This window comes from Eschrichtius robustus, chromosome 7, assembly GCF_028021215.1.
Source record: "Eschrichtius robustus isolate mEscRob2 chromosome 7, mEscRob2.pri, whole genome shotgun sequence".
NCBI classification, from domain to species: Eukaryota; Metazoa; Chordata; class Mammalia; order Artiodactyla; family Eschrichtiidae; genus Eschrichtius; species Eschrichtius robustus.
The window spans coordinates 104,379,638-104,394,285 of NC_090830.1; the positions used below are offsets into that span (position 1 = coordinate 104,379,638).

The following is a 14,648-nucleotide window of genomic DNA, read 5'->3' on the forward strand; positions in this document are numbered from 1 at the left end:
TCTCAACAAAAGTTGTCCAAAAAAAAAAGCTCAACAATAGGCTAATTTGTCTTTATATGTTATATCTGATGGTGATGCTCTGTTCCTTCAAGGATATTCTCCTGTCTCATGGCTGAATACATGATCTGTGAGCGTGGACACGAGCTGCAGGATGTCCACGGACACAGCCAGCTTTGTTCAGTTCAATTCAGTAAGATTTACTGAGCAACTGTTACAAACGAGACGCAATCTATGGATTATGAGGAAAACTGAGATGAACAAGACTAGGTTCCAGCTGTCCAGAGACTTATGTGATAGAAGAAACAGGCTTTTAGACAATTAACTTCTCGCTACAAAGCTGAGGGAGATAAACGGAAATAAAAAGTACTATGGGAGCCCAGACAAGCAAGGAATCTGACTTGAGAGAATCAGCAAAGACGTCAAAGAGGACAATAGATGTTCAAGGGGCCAACTGTGGCACTTGCTGCCACACTGGCATTCATGAATGGCAGCTGAGCAAAGGCCCAGGATGAGCTAGTCTAAAGCTGAGTATTCAGCTGTTCAACCTCTCTACAATCCCTTCAGCTTTGCTAAGTCTCTCAGCTGTCACCTCCGCTCCCAGTCCTGCTACTGACCTCAAAGGAAACCATCACCAATAAGGCTCTCCCCTGGTGCACTGTGTGCCAGAAAGATGTAAGTGGTGAAGAAGGATAAGAACCCCCGTGTTCAGAAGCTTCTCACACATCAAACAAAGATGCTCATCAACTGGCCTAGAAGCAAAGCTCTCTGGAGTCCTGGGTAGCACGTGATGACAGTGGCAGTGGACAGTGAATAATGGGTACTCTTTATCCTTTTTCCCCAGCTCCTCGTCTACTATACAGAGCATCCAAGCAGAGTAGGAAAAAGATCAACCATTATGCAGCACACCAGGAGTGGCCAATGCAACAGGCAGAAGCCAACACACAGGGGAAAGCACCAAGCCCACAGGAACGGGTATGGAGCTACAAGACGGAGGCTGCCTAGACGGCAGGACCCAGAGCTGTTTTCTGGGCTTTGCTCCCAGGCTAGATGGGTCAAAGGATGCAGCAGATGGCCAGGCAAGAACAATAAAACTTAACCGCAAAACTAGAAAGGATAATACATCATTTCTTCATACCCTCTCTCTTTTCGAAATAGTATCAAACGATTACCAAGCCCCAGCGAATCTATTAAAAGTTCAATGTTTTCAATTAATGTGAGAACATTAATTACACTTGCCAAAGAGAATATTAGAGGTCAGTGGGTTAAAAAAATGCAAAGATCACAAAGAGGAGGTCTCAGCATGTCCTCTCAAACCTCCTGCCTCACCAAGTTAAATCTTGGTGCAAATCTTCCACAAAGGTCCTCAGAGGCACGCTGAATATCTTGTTCTTGGAGAGGGCCCTGTCTGTGTACAGTACGCGCAGGCACATCAAAAAGGCCTGGGGATGGGGCAGCTCAGTGAGCTGGGGTTCTCTCTAGCTCCTTGCCTCTGCAAGGCCACCGAGCTGGCTGCACCTTTCCTGCACATTGCTGCCCACCTCTTACAATCTTCCACATCAAATCCCACGCTGTGTTCAACGTGGGCATCAGAGGAAAGGGAGGGTATCTCCCCATAGCAGCTGAATAGCTACCACAAAATCACACAGATTTTTCACTCAGGCCTGTCTCACAGCCATAAATGACAACACTGGCAGTAGACAAGAGTAAAAACAACTGGGAGTCACAAGTAAAAGCCTGCTACAAATATTACTACCAAGAAAAATATCTACAACTTCTTTTCCTTTCCCAGGGAATGGGCCAATTTCTTCAGAATGGCTCTTTTACAACAAATCATCTCTCCTCCCTGATCAGCAAGCTGCTACTCTCAGTAACACCAACATTCTCTTAGCACCACAGATAAGGGGTGTAACTCAAGTCCAACCATTTCCTTCAACCCTGCCTCCTACCTCAGGCCTTTCAACCAAAACAAAATTCACCAGAGACCGCAACACACCCATGAAAACAACTTCATTGATACGTTCACCTACTAAAACACCTTCTGATATCTCAAGGTCAACCAAACCCAGACAACAACAGAAATCAGAGGATTAAAAAAAAATCAGGAAGGAAGAAAACTTCAAACACATTTCCCTTTTGATTTTCAGAAATTCGAGGTCAAAGTAAACAAAGTAGAAAAAGATCCCTTCAAGAATAACAAGGTCAATGTGAGATGGACATTAAATCAATGATTTACTAAAAGGCAAATTCTACATGGTACTACAGAAAGAGTTCTGGACTAGGAGTCAAAATGCCTGGATTTGGGTCCTAGTCCTAACACTTATTGGCTGTGTAGTAATAACAGCTAATAGCTAACATTTATTGAGCATCTACTATGCACCAGGCACTGTTTCTAAGTGCCTTATGTGTATTAACTCGTTTCATCTTCACACACACTCTGAGGTAGTCACTATTTTAAATTCTGTTTTACAGTTAAAGAAACTTCAAGAGTGATTAAGCGACTTGTTTGATGGTGATTGTTCTACCACCCAGTAAGTGGTGGAATCATGGACTTGAATGCTAAAGTTTCTGAGTCTTAATGGCCTACATGGGAAAAGAATGTAAAAAGGAGTGGATATATGTATATGTATAACTGATTCACTTTTCTGTACAGCAGAAACTAACATAACATTGTAAGTCAACTCTACTCCAATAAAAATTAAAAAAAAAAAAAAGTTTCTGAGTCTTGGCTCTTTTATCTGTAAAATGAAGATTATCTTACAGAGATGAAGGTTGTGAGATGATATATGTAAGGTGCTTTGAAAACTAGGATATCATGCAAATGTCAATTTTTCTTTTACTGCATTTTCAATTACTTTTGTGATAACGTAAAATTAAATTGTTTTGCATATGGTCTCGCTATAAAAATTAGAGTTCAGATGAATGAGATAAACTTTCTTCTTTGCATTTGCAAGCATTTGGTGAATAAAGGGAAGTAATCTAGATACTAAAGGAAAACAGTTTTTTTTTTTTTTGAAAACAGTTTTTTGAATGACAGGCTAAATAAATATTACTGTAAACAATCAATAAAGTGACTGAATATTTGCTTTCATTTATCATTAGCAAGTTCTATTAGGAGAGAGAATTATCCGATGTGGTACTATTTGCTGATTTTCATACATTCTTTAAATAAAAGGCCTATTATACCTATAAATCAAGCTCCTCAAACTGTCACTATGATGGCAGGGTTCTTCTGTTAGTTTGAAAGGTATAAAAAAAACTTGGCCCAAAAATTATAAACTCCCTCTGTTTTCCCTTGCCCTCTGAGCCAGCCAAGAGATAACCGGATTTTAAAACTCAAGTTTCAGAAATGGTGACCTTCTTACCCAAGTACCTAAGAAGTGTGGTGAGCTATGGGAGGCCCTCAACTCAGAGCCAGTCTGTAGGTGGAAACAGGGGCTCTGGGGAAGCAGTAGGAACTCTTGGCATGGTCACCATCACCACCCTGGGTTATGGGCAGAATGGGTGGCAGGAAGCTGCTTGCTTTCCCACTGGTGCCAAATAGGTTGGGAAGGAAGGGTAGAACAGTGAGGGATTTTTGGACAAGCCTGAACTGACCAATGTACTTCTCTGGGGTAAAGAGGTATGGAGTGAGAAAGGGGACTTAACTGGGATAATTCCATTTTATTTGGCCAAGTTTTTGAAGGATAAATTTAATTAAAGATTTTTTTTCTCTTAATACCCAAAACACATTGAGTATAACAACCTCCAAAATGTTCTTGGCTACCTTTCAAAAACAAAGCTTCCTGAGCTCTTAAATACCTAATTTTTCATGTTATAATTTTTTTATACTTGATCCCTAGTACAAATAACAGTCACCACCAACTTCACCACCAGAAACACCAGTTACTAAGTGCTTACAATGTGCTACACACTTTGTCAATAACACTTTACCTCACAGTAATTCTATGAGGTAAATACAGTTGTTATTATTACCATTTTACAGATGAGGAAACTGAAGCTCTGAGAGGTTAAGAGATACCTCAGATTAAAACCTAGAGATTAAATTTGGGATTGAAATTTAGGTCAGCTTCCAGAGCCCTCATTCTTTATCCACTAACTTACACTGTCTCACCTAAAAATGATGAGATAAAGTTTTCAATATCACTAGCAAATAAGTACTTGCCTATTTATTATTTATTGTCACTTTTGTGACAGTGATCATTTGACAGTGGTTTAGTGGCATGAAGTGGTCACCTGTGCTTTAGTCCTACAATTTAAGGTCTACGCAGATATATTTGCTCTAAAGCCCACAAAAACTATATTAAGAAGAGCTTATAAAACCAAATAATCTCAGCTCAAAAAAAAAAAAACAACTATATTAAGAAAAGCTGAAATGATGAATTTCAAAATAATCAGAAGTTTAGTTTTAGTTTATTTAGGACAATCGAATTATCATATTTAGTAAAGATGCTTATTGTTTTCAATGTATTTTTAAGTTGTATATTTAGAATGAAGGCTCTTGAGGGACTTAAAGAGCAGATCTCACTAAATTAGACTTTAATAAAATGAACATCACCATCACAGTAATCATCAGCTTAAGCAAGAATCTTCAATAGGGGCTTCCCCGGTGGCACAGTGGTTGAGAATCTGCCTGCCAATGCAGAGGACACGGGTTCGAGCCCTGGTCTGGGAAGATCCCACATGCCGCGGAGCAACTAGGCCCGTGAGCCACAACTACTGAGCCTGCGCGTCTGGAGCCTGTGCCCCGCAACAAGAGAGGCCGCGACAGTGAAAGGCCCGCGCACCGCGATGAAGAGTGGCCCCCGCTTGCTGCAACTAGAGAAAGCCCTCGCACAGCAACGAAGACCCAACGCAGCCAAAAATAAATAAATAAATAATAAATAAAAATTAAAAAAAAAAAGAATCTTCAATAGATGCTAAAACCATTGGGTAAATCTGGGAGGGGATACAAGATACTCATGCTATCTTAAGGTATCCCTTTGAAGATGAATAAGTATTTGCAAAGGGAGAAAAAGGTACTTACACAGTGGAGAAATCCGGCAGACAGCACCATAACCAAATGATCGCACTGAACATCACCAACAACAGGGCAAACTGACATCATGTGCCTCTCGTATTATGTCCTTCCCGGTGCAGCACGTCATCTGCTAAGAGTGTTTCCCCTGAACCTCATTATGAGGAAACAAACCTATCATTCCAAATTAAGTGACAGTCTATAAAACATCCGGCAGGAACTCGTCAAATGATACAAAAGACAAAAAGCCTAGGAAAGTATCTAAAGTAAAGGAGACTAAAGAGACATGACAACTAAATGTATGGCTAGACTTTGACTGGATCTTGGATTTAAAAAAAAAAAGCTCTAAAGGACATTACTAGAATAATCTGGATACTTCTTGTTCTCAGAAAACATATGGTGAATCATTTAGGAGTGAGGGGTCTTAATGTCTACAACTTACTCTCAAACGGTTTATCAAAAAATATGTATGTATATATACACATACTGACAAAAAAAAACAGAAAGCAAATGTGGCAAAACGCTAACAACTGGTGAATCTAGAGGAAGGCAGTATAGGCGTTCACTGTACTATTCTTACAACTTTACTGTACATTTTGAAATTTTTCAAAATAAAAATTTGTGGAAAAAAATCGAAACCACAGGTCTCTCTGGAGAAGAGGGTAATATACTCTCTCATTCTTGAAAGAGCTGTGTGGTCTTCTGAAAGACCTAATAGTTCTTAAAATCAACTAATGCTCTTAGTGATTTATATGTTTTAAGTAGCAACTACAATGGAAAAACAATTCCAACTTGTAGAGCTGTGCCCTGAGCTATGGCTGCATTCAATAAAATGGTGACTGACAAGGGAGGGCTGGTTTCTGATGACAGGAGGTCAGCCCCAGAAGGAAGGATCCAAGGTCTGGACAGAGAGGGAGATCGCTCCTTGCACAGAATCCAGGCTCCCTGATTTCCTGTGACCTTCCTAGAGAGACCTGAAGGGCACCTCTCCAGCCAGAGCTGAATGAGTTCAGGCATTTTTGGCACAGGAAGTCTGTTCCAAACATTCTCCCTGACCTTGGCTTTCAGGTCAGAGGACTTACCTGGTTTGCCTCAGGAGTCTTTGCCTTTGGATTCAATTCAATAGAACCAAAAATGTTTAGGGGGTACAAGGCAGGATACTAGGCACTGAAGCTACAAAGATGAATAAGTCAAGAAAGAACCCTGCCCTGGAAAAACTCAGCCTGTAAATAAGTGACTAAGAAACAACAAGAAAAGTGCTAGTTGGGGTTACAGCCTATAAAACACTGGTGAGAGACAAATGGAGCAGAGGTGCCCAAACATCAGGGAAAGTCATACAGTAAAGGCCACATCTGGGCTGGAGGATAACTGCTTTTCTAGGAAGCAAGGGCAACCCAAGTTCATGAAAGAGCACAGGCCAAGGCTTCACAAAGGGCCAAAGATCGGCTTATTTGGAAAACAGTGAATAGAGTGCATTAGTTCAGAGTATAGGATTGGGGGTAGCAGGCGGGAAGAGATGAAGTAGCTCATCAACCCCCTGTCTGCTGCCTGGAGAACACAGTAAGTCTCTGAACTGGATTCCTTATTCATTCTCCTCTTGGATGAGAACCTCTGATCTCCAAGACTGACTGAACACTTACTATGCACCCTAGGCAATGCAGGGGAATTCTGACACGAGCAAGTCCTTGTTCTCAAGAAATTTATAAACCAGTACATGAAGGTCATGAAGAATAAGTATAAAGAGAACTCTAATTTAGGAACAATGCATTCAGGACCCTTAGAAGTATTTTCTAAACGTATTTTTAAAAGTTGGATTTCATAGAAGGAAGACAGATCTTTCCGTGAAGAAGACATGGATAGAGAAATCAGGGAAGACTTTCTGTCGGTGGTGGCACAGGAGCCAGATCTTAGGTGAAAAATTGGAGAAGGACATTCCAAGGGAAGGATTTAGCCTAATTAAAATGTAGAGATGGCTCAGCAGGTACTGTCCATGGAGGCCTAAACATTCCCCTTGGTTTCAGAACCAAACATATTTCTTTGACTATATTTACCACAAAGAGCTGAGGCTCAAGCATTTTGGCTCAAGCCTGTTTCGTGTTTTCTATTACACTAGTGACTGTTTCTTGGTGGGCTCGTTGCTTGGCAGGCAGGGGTGGAGGAAGGTGAGAATGGACAAGAAAACAAGTCTGATGGGTAGAACCACCTCAGAGTTGAAAACTGGCAGTCTACTTCCTGTGTTTTTAGTAAAGTCCTCCAGTCCAGGGCAGTGACCTGGGGCATTTGGGCTTAAAGTCTGCTCTGTTTACGTAACCACACATTCCCTATATAAAGAGGTCCTTGTGAAGTCTGCCAAATCTGTCAGTTCTAGTCACAGTCAGTTCTAACAAGCACCTGACCAAGAAAACTGAGATCAGACTGGGGGTGTGGGAAGGAACTGGTCAAACTAGTTGGGCAGTTTTATTTTACTGAACAACGTATTTTCATCGGGGGAAGGACACTAATATTATTTAACCTCTATGAAGCCTAAGTGCTGGTGCATATGTACACCGTCTCACATAATCCTTTTAATAACAATGAGTAGTATTAACTCAGATGAGTAAACTGAGGTTCAGGGATTAGATCACTTGCTCAAGGTCGTCTAGCTGGTAACTGCTGGCGCCCATGTCTGAGTCCACAAATATCTAGTTCTTGCCCCACTGCTTGTTGCTCTGCCTCATGCAGCATCAGACAATTGGCAAATTCTACATTTTAACCCAGTAGACGCTTCCCTGAAGATGAAGCTTTAGTCCAGCCCTGCTTGTAGATTGCCTGAACTCTGACAATCTAATTTCTCCTCCTTGCACTTTAACGCTCCTCTGATGAGTTCTTAATGCTGCTGCCAATGGGTTTTCTTGGTGTCACCATTTCTCCTTCTCAAGACGAAGGCTATCCCGTTCTATTTTGAAAGACAACCCAAGTCTTTGCTCTCAGCTTTCAAAATGTTTCACCAGATCCTCTCAGTCAGCTTCCCATTCTGAACTCTTCCAAATGATACATCCTCTCTTGGTCTCACTTGCTCATAGCCTTAGCCCTATCCAGTTCCTGCCAGCAAGTCCTGCCCCAAGCTACGCCCTCTTCTAAAACATTCTCTCTGCCTCAGCCTACCAAATTTGCAGCTGGCATTTCAGTTCCTGAATTTTACTCTCTTCAAAAGAAAGTTCTCATCGGGGGTGGTTTCGGCTTCTCTGAACTAAACAAGCATCCCCCCCCCTTTCCAGTACCTCTGCCTGGGGTTAGCACAACAAGTACTGCTGTGACACAGTACAAGCTGTCTCTGTTATTTAAGTGGCTGCTCAGCTTTGTCCTGTGGCCTGTACATTCCTTCTGCCCGTTCCGTTTTATACAGTCCCTCAAACTATTAATGCTTTGAAATCAAACACTAACTCTAACAGTTCCTCTTTAATATAACGCAAAAGAGAGAAATGTTTAATAGAACAGTTTAAACTGAGGGTGTGCTGAGCTTTTAAAAGCAACAATAGGTTGCTGCTCCATCTCTTCAAAACAGGACAAAACAGAACAAAAAGTCCACTCTTGCTGCTCTGCAATGCAGTTTCCGTGTTTTTATGAGAAAATCCATCCGGAGGACAAAAACTTCAATCAATCAAATATTAAAATATAGGATTCATAATTCACCAAAGAGTATGAGTACTATAAGCCAGGACCTGCATTTAAAAAAAAAAAAAAAAAAAAAAGGCCAAGTGTTACTCAAAAGCTTACAAACTGCAAAAAGTTAAGTACATGCTAAAGCTCCATTAGGTTCCCAACGCGATCAGTTTATATAACTCAGAAGGTGGAAAAACTTGGAATCTGGGCCTAAAACAACACTGACTTATTTTCATCCAAGTTACGCTACAAGGGAAAAAAAATGTGAAGCTTGAAAACTCTCCTTTCCAAAGCCAGATTCAGACAAACTGAAGGAAAAAGGAAAGAGGTGCTGTGAATCCAGCCCACTGCAGCTTCACAATGACCTATTTTGCCCATTTCAAGTAGAGTCCCCTTTCCTGTTCTTCAAACAGCATCTCCTTAGCTGGTCAGCTCAAAGTCAATCTGAATCCCCTGTGGCCCGGCTTATGCCAGGTTCACAAACCATGCTGGTATTGTATAAACTTCCATGCCTGCACGACCTTGGTCACAAGGACTAGCAGTCAAGTCAGCCTGACCAGTGCAGAGGAAATACGTGATCACCAGTAGAAACAGCCACTTAGAAGTACACGCTTGACTCAAGGTGGGCGGGAATCATCAGAGCTCAAGGCATGGGTCACTCTCGAATAAATATGCATGACTGTTACTGTTCGATCCACCTGGCCGTGCACCTGAATTGCTAGGGCTGAAGCTGGCTTCCATATGGGCCGAGGATGCCAGCCCCATCGACTTAACACAGCTTCAGAGCCATGTGGCCAATCGCCTGTCCAACATCTGCAGCTGGCTGCTGTCCCTGCCTTTGCCCCAGAGGTCTCTGCCAACAGTGGTACAGTGTAGCTGCGCTCACTGCCCAGGAGATGCCAGCTCCTCTCCCTGGCCCCAGCCCCACCACAAGAGGTAAGACTGTTGGCAGTATCAGGAGCCGCTGCTTGGTTCAGAGCCAGGCAGGGGTAGAAGGCTCAGGGTAGGTAGACATTTTTTTTTTTGTAGCTCCGGTAACAGCAACTTTGGACATGGGCTATTCTCCCAGGAGGCAATGAGGGAGGTGACGCTAAGCACATCTACCATCATAAAAGTTTGCCCTGCCCAACTTACCTTCCTAGCTGCCACATTCCCAGTCCCATGCTCGAGGAAGCAGAACTAAAAACCATTTGCTTTTTTTATTTTGTATTAAGCAGTCAAGGATTCTAAGGCCACTACAATTAGGATGGCCTATGTCACAGCAAGGGGTTAAAAGGTGAACTGAACCAATCAGATTCCCTCTCTCTGGACTCCAACTAGAAATATGAAAACAATTTGCCCACTGGAAGCACAAACAGAGAGGAGCACACATGCAGAGACGAGCTGAGTCATGATAATGTGGAACATTACAATGAAGGATTAATAGCTCCCACTGTTCAAATCCTTGCAGCCTGCCACCCCCTAGCACAGTCTCCATGACACCTGGTTGTGTCACAGCTCCTATTTTTGGGCTTTCCTTGTCACTCATAACTACTTCCCCAATTTGAAGTAGCACAAGAGAACCCTCTGATCCTTGTAGTCAAAGAACTCCCCTACAAAGCAGTGCACCCATGTCCAGAAATGGTGTGGTATCACCCCAGAGGCAAAATCCCATGGTTAAGCTATAGCTAAAGGGCAGCTCAGACCTATAGCCTCAGCCTAAACCAGCTCTTTGGAAATACCCCAGCTATGTCAGTGTGGCCAACAGAATAGAAGAATTCAGGAAAAAGCCAAGGATCACTTTCATTTTTAAATAGCTATGAAAGTGTGCCATGGGTCATATAGCTTAAGTTGCTAATTTTTATATAAAATCCAGCCCTATAAATAACAGCATAATTTATCAGATTATATAGTTTAAACCTATCCTCCTTTCCCACAAATCATACACCCTAGCAAAACAAAAATTATTTTCTTGGTAATTCACCAGGTAAAATAGTATAAACTATTAGTCTTCCCAGTTCAAGTCTGTCTAATAAGAGCTGTGTGCTCCTAGGAAAAGACACATCACCTCTTTGAGTCTTAGGTTAAAATAAAGGTTGAATTAGAATGAGACGATCTGTAGGGCAGCTCTAAAATTTGATGGACTCTACAAGTAATGAGCTCATCATTTGCAAAGATAAAATTCATCCATTTAACAAACATCCGAGGGCTAGCCATTGATGCAGGTATGCAAGGTACTGAGTACAGAGCAGTGAACAAAACATAAAAAACCCTGTTCTCATAAAACCTACATTCCAATCTGGAAAGCAGAAAAACACATATAATTTTTTTCAGGTTGTGATAAAATAGCTACTTTGAGGAAAAATAAAATGAGGGTAAGAGGTACAGAGAGTAAGAGGGTAGAGGGGCTGCTGTATGAGATGAGGAAGTCAAGAAAGATCTCTCTGTGAAGGTGTCATTTGAGCAGAGGTCTGTCTAAGGGAAGAGAAGGAGTGGTCCATTCAGAAATTTGGGGGAAGATGGTTTTGGACAAACGGAAGTACTAAGCCCCTGAGAAGCCTTAGTTTACCTCAAGGAATAGCAAAGGAGTCAGTGTGGCCAGAGAAGGTAAGGCAGAGAATGACAGAAGATGATGTCAAGGAACACCCAGGACTTGACCGATGAGACCCAAGAGGAAAAGGTTTAAATGCTTCATGTACAAGATTCATATCAATGTGGTTCCTGGCTTCTGCAGGGGTCCATTATATTCCAAACACGTAGGCGAAAAGGTAAGTCCACAACTGTTAATGTACCATTTATCTGACTTGGAAAATGTGCTGCAGATGTCCAAATTAGCATAAACTTCATAAAGAAAATTGCTTTGGGAAGCCATGTGATATCAAATCCGGAGTCATTAAGATTTTCATTTCTTTTAACTCTGGTTAAGCTTCTGCTGCAAATTTATGCTAAAGAAAATACTCTGAAAGAAAAACCACACACAAAAGGATATATTAACAGAAGCATTATTTATAATAGCCTCCATGACCAACAAGCAAGTCAATTATGGTGCAGCAGCAGGTTAGGCAGCCACTTAAAAAATATGAAAATTAAGCAGAAACTTGGGAGGAAGGAGAATGGAAAACTGTATCTCTGCTATTATTACACTCCCACAAAAAAAAGATACATATGAATAAAGACTGGAGGGAAACAAAACCGATGATGGTTGGCTCTGCTACGGAGGCAGGATTATTCTTACTGCTTATAAAATAACACTTGTTCACTGCGGCCAGATTGCTTTGTTCTGCTTCTACTACTTCATTAAAATATTAAGGCCTAGAATTAGGATAACAATAGAAATTACTATGATCATGTACTTGACAAGAGGGCCACATGCATCTCTATTCCATCAAGGACTTCTCAATAACCCTGTGATATCTGATGGTGCTGACTATTCTTTCTTGAAGCTTCTTTCCTTGCGCGCCTCCGTAGCCACAGACACACCCACAGTCCTTCACTCACCTGCATCTCCACTGCCATGTCCTCTTTTTCTTTCTGGTTCCTGACAAAACTTACTTATTAATGGCTTTTCATTTTCTTTTCCCTCCACTCTATAAAGATGACTCGCAAGAGATGTGTACCTCCATCTCCAGACTCTTTTCCCAAACTCCCTAGCCACAATTCCAACTGCCCATTAGGAATTTCCTCTCAGATAAGAAGTAAGGACATACCAAACTCTACGGATCTTCAAACATTTCAACACTACACCAAACTGGTTTTCCCTCTGCTGACTCCCTCACATTCAATAGTGCCACGATTCTCCCATTCAGTGGAAGGAATTTTAGCACAACCCTGCCATCAAACCTATCACCATCATGATCTACTCTATCAGTAAGACCACCGGTCCCTTTCTCCCCTCATTCTAGTAATACCTCAATGCTACTATCTTAGGAGTTCATGGTCCTTATCACTTCTTACGAGCTTGATTACAGAAAACACCTAAACGGTTTTGCTGACCCTGGCTAAAAAACCAAAACCAAATACTAAACCTAACCTCTCCCTTGCTTAAAAAAAAAAAAAGAAAAAAAGAAGTCTTGGGCTTCCCTGGTGGCGCAGTGGTTGAGAATCTGCCTGCCAATGCAGGGGACACGGGTTCGAGCCCTGGTCTGGGAAGATCCCACATGCCGCGGAGCAACTAGGCCCGTGAGCCACAATTACTGAGCCTGCGCGTCTGGAGCCTGTGCTCCGCAACAAAAGAGGCCGCGATAATCAGAGGCCCGCACACTGCGATGAAGAGTGGACCCCACTTGCCGCAACTAGAGAAAGCCCTCACACAGAAACGAAGACCCAACACAGCCATTAAATAAATAAATAAATAAATAAATAAATAAATAAATAAATAAATAAATAAAACCCAAAAGTTAAAAAAAAAAAAAAAAAAGAAGTCTTGAATGATATCTGGGCTCTAAGAAAGTATCCTATGTGCACTGTCTCATTTAATCCTCATAAACCCAGAAGTGGTATTATTGTTTCCACTTTGTAGATTAAAAAAAAAAAACAGAGACAGGACTTCCCTGGTGGCGCAGTGGTTAGGAATCCGCCTGCCAGTGCAGGGGACACGGGTTCGAGCCCTGCTCCGGGAAGATCCCACATGCCACGGAGCAACTAAGCCCGTGCACCACGACTACTGAGCCTGCGCTCTAGAGCCCGCGAGCCACAACTACTGAGCCCAAGTGCCACAACTACCGAAGCCCACGCGCCTAGAGCCCATGCTCTGCAACAAGAGAAGCCACCCAATGAGAAGCCCGTGAACTGCAATGAAGTGTAGCCCCCGCTGGCTGCAACTTTCTTGCCAAGAAAGCCCGCGTGCAGCAACAAAGACCCAAGGCAGCCAAAAATAAAAATAAATAAATTTAATAAAATTTTTTAAAAAAAGAGAGAGACAGAGAGAGAGAAAGAGAGAGAGAGGGAGAGAGATTTAGGAAGATTAATAATCAGCCCAAAGATACAGCAATGGCAAGTAGTGGAACAGGAATTCAACCCAGGCAGCTGACTCCAGAGCCTGTACTCTTGATCACTGGTTACTGGACCCAAGTCCTAAGCCTGGCAGTGAGGCTACCACATAACCCCGCCTTGAATACACCTACCTCTAGGCCGTTCTTATTCCCGAATGACAACAGTATAGTGCAATATCTGAGAACCTTGGGACTCTGAGGTTAGCCTGTTTAGGCTCAAATCCCAGTCCCATCATTTAACACATGACCATAGACAAATTACTCTCTTCTACACCTGCTTCTTACTCTTTAAAATGGTAATAATAAAGGTGCCTACCTTGTGGAGTTAGGAAGATTAAATTAGATTAAGCTTAGAAAATAGTAACCTACTGCCGAGCTCACAGCAAGCCCTTAGTAAATGTTAGCCATCCTAATTATCATTATTCTAGCCCCAGAATAATTATCATTATTCTGCCTCTTCTCTTCCTGCCTAGCTTTTAAGACCAAGGTCTTGCACAGCCCACAGTAATCTATTCCTCCTCTAGATGCCTAGAATATTTTTTACTCACTTGTCATTAACCATAAGTTGATCTGTATTTTAATGAAAATAACAACATCACTCATAAAACCTGTATGCAGGGACTATTTTAAGCACTCCACATGGATTTACCCATTTTAATCCTCATCACACAACCTTATGAAGTAGGTATTCATATTATCCTCTTTTACAAGTGATGAAACACTTGAAAGGCTAAACAGCATGTCTAAGATCATACAGTTAATAAGTGGAGTAGCCCAGCAAGTCTAGTTCCAGAATCCATGCTCTTTACCATGACTTAATGTTTCACCGCTGTGTTCTCATGTCTCCTCTGGAAAACTGCAGCCTTCTCAAAAACAAGAATGGTGTCTTCTCTAGATCCCCCACAAGGCCATATAGTATAGACTCTTTCACAGACTGATGTGCAACAAATATTAGATGGATTGATGCATGATCATTTGCACCAGGACCCAGGCCCTCTGTCTGCATTTATTTGATCTCTCGC

At 41.9% G+C, this 14,648-nt stretch overlaps 1 protein-coding gene across 5 annotated transcripts in view; it reads right to left on the minus strand.

Moving 5' to 3' along the window:
- CPEB3 (cytoplasmic polyadenylation element binding protein 3) overlaps positions 1 to 14,648 on the minus strand; it is a 178,579-nt gene that overhangs the window by 46,908 nt on the left and 117,023 nt on the right. The gene's annotated exons all lie outside the window — the stretch shown is intronic.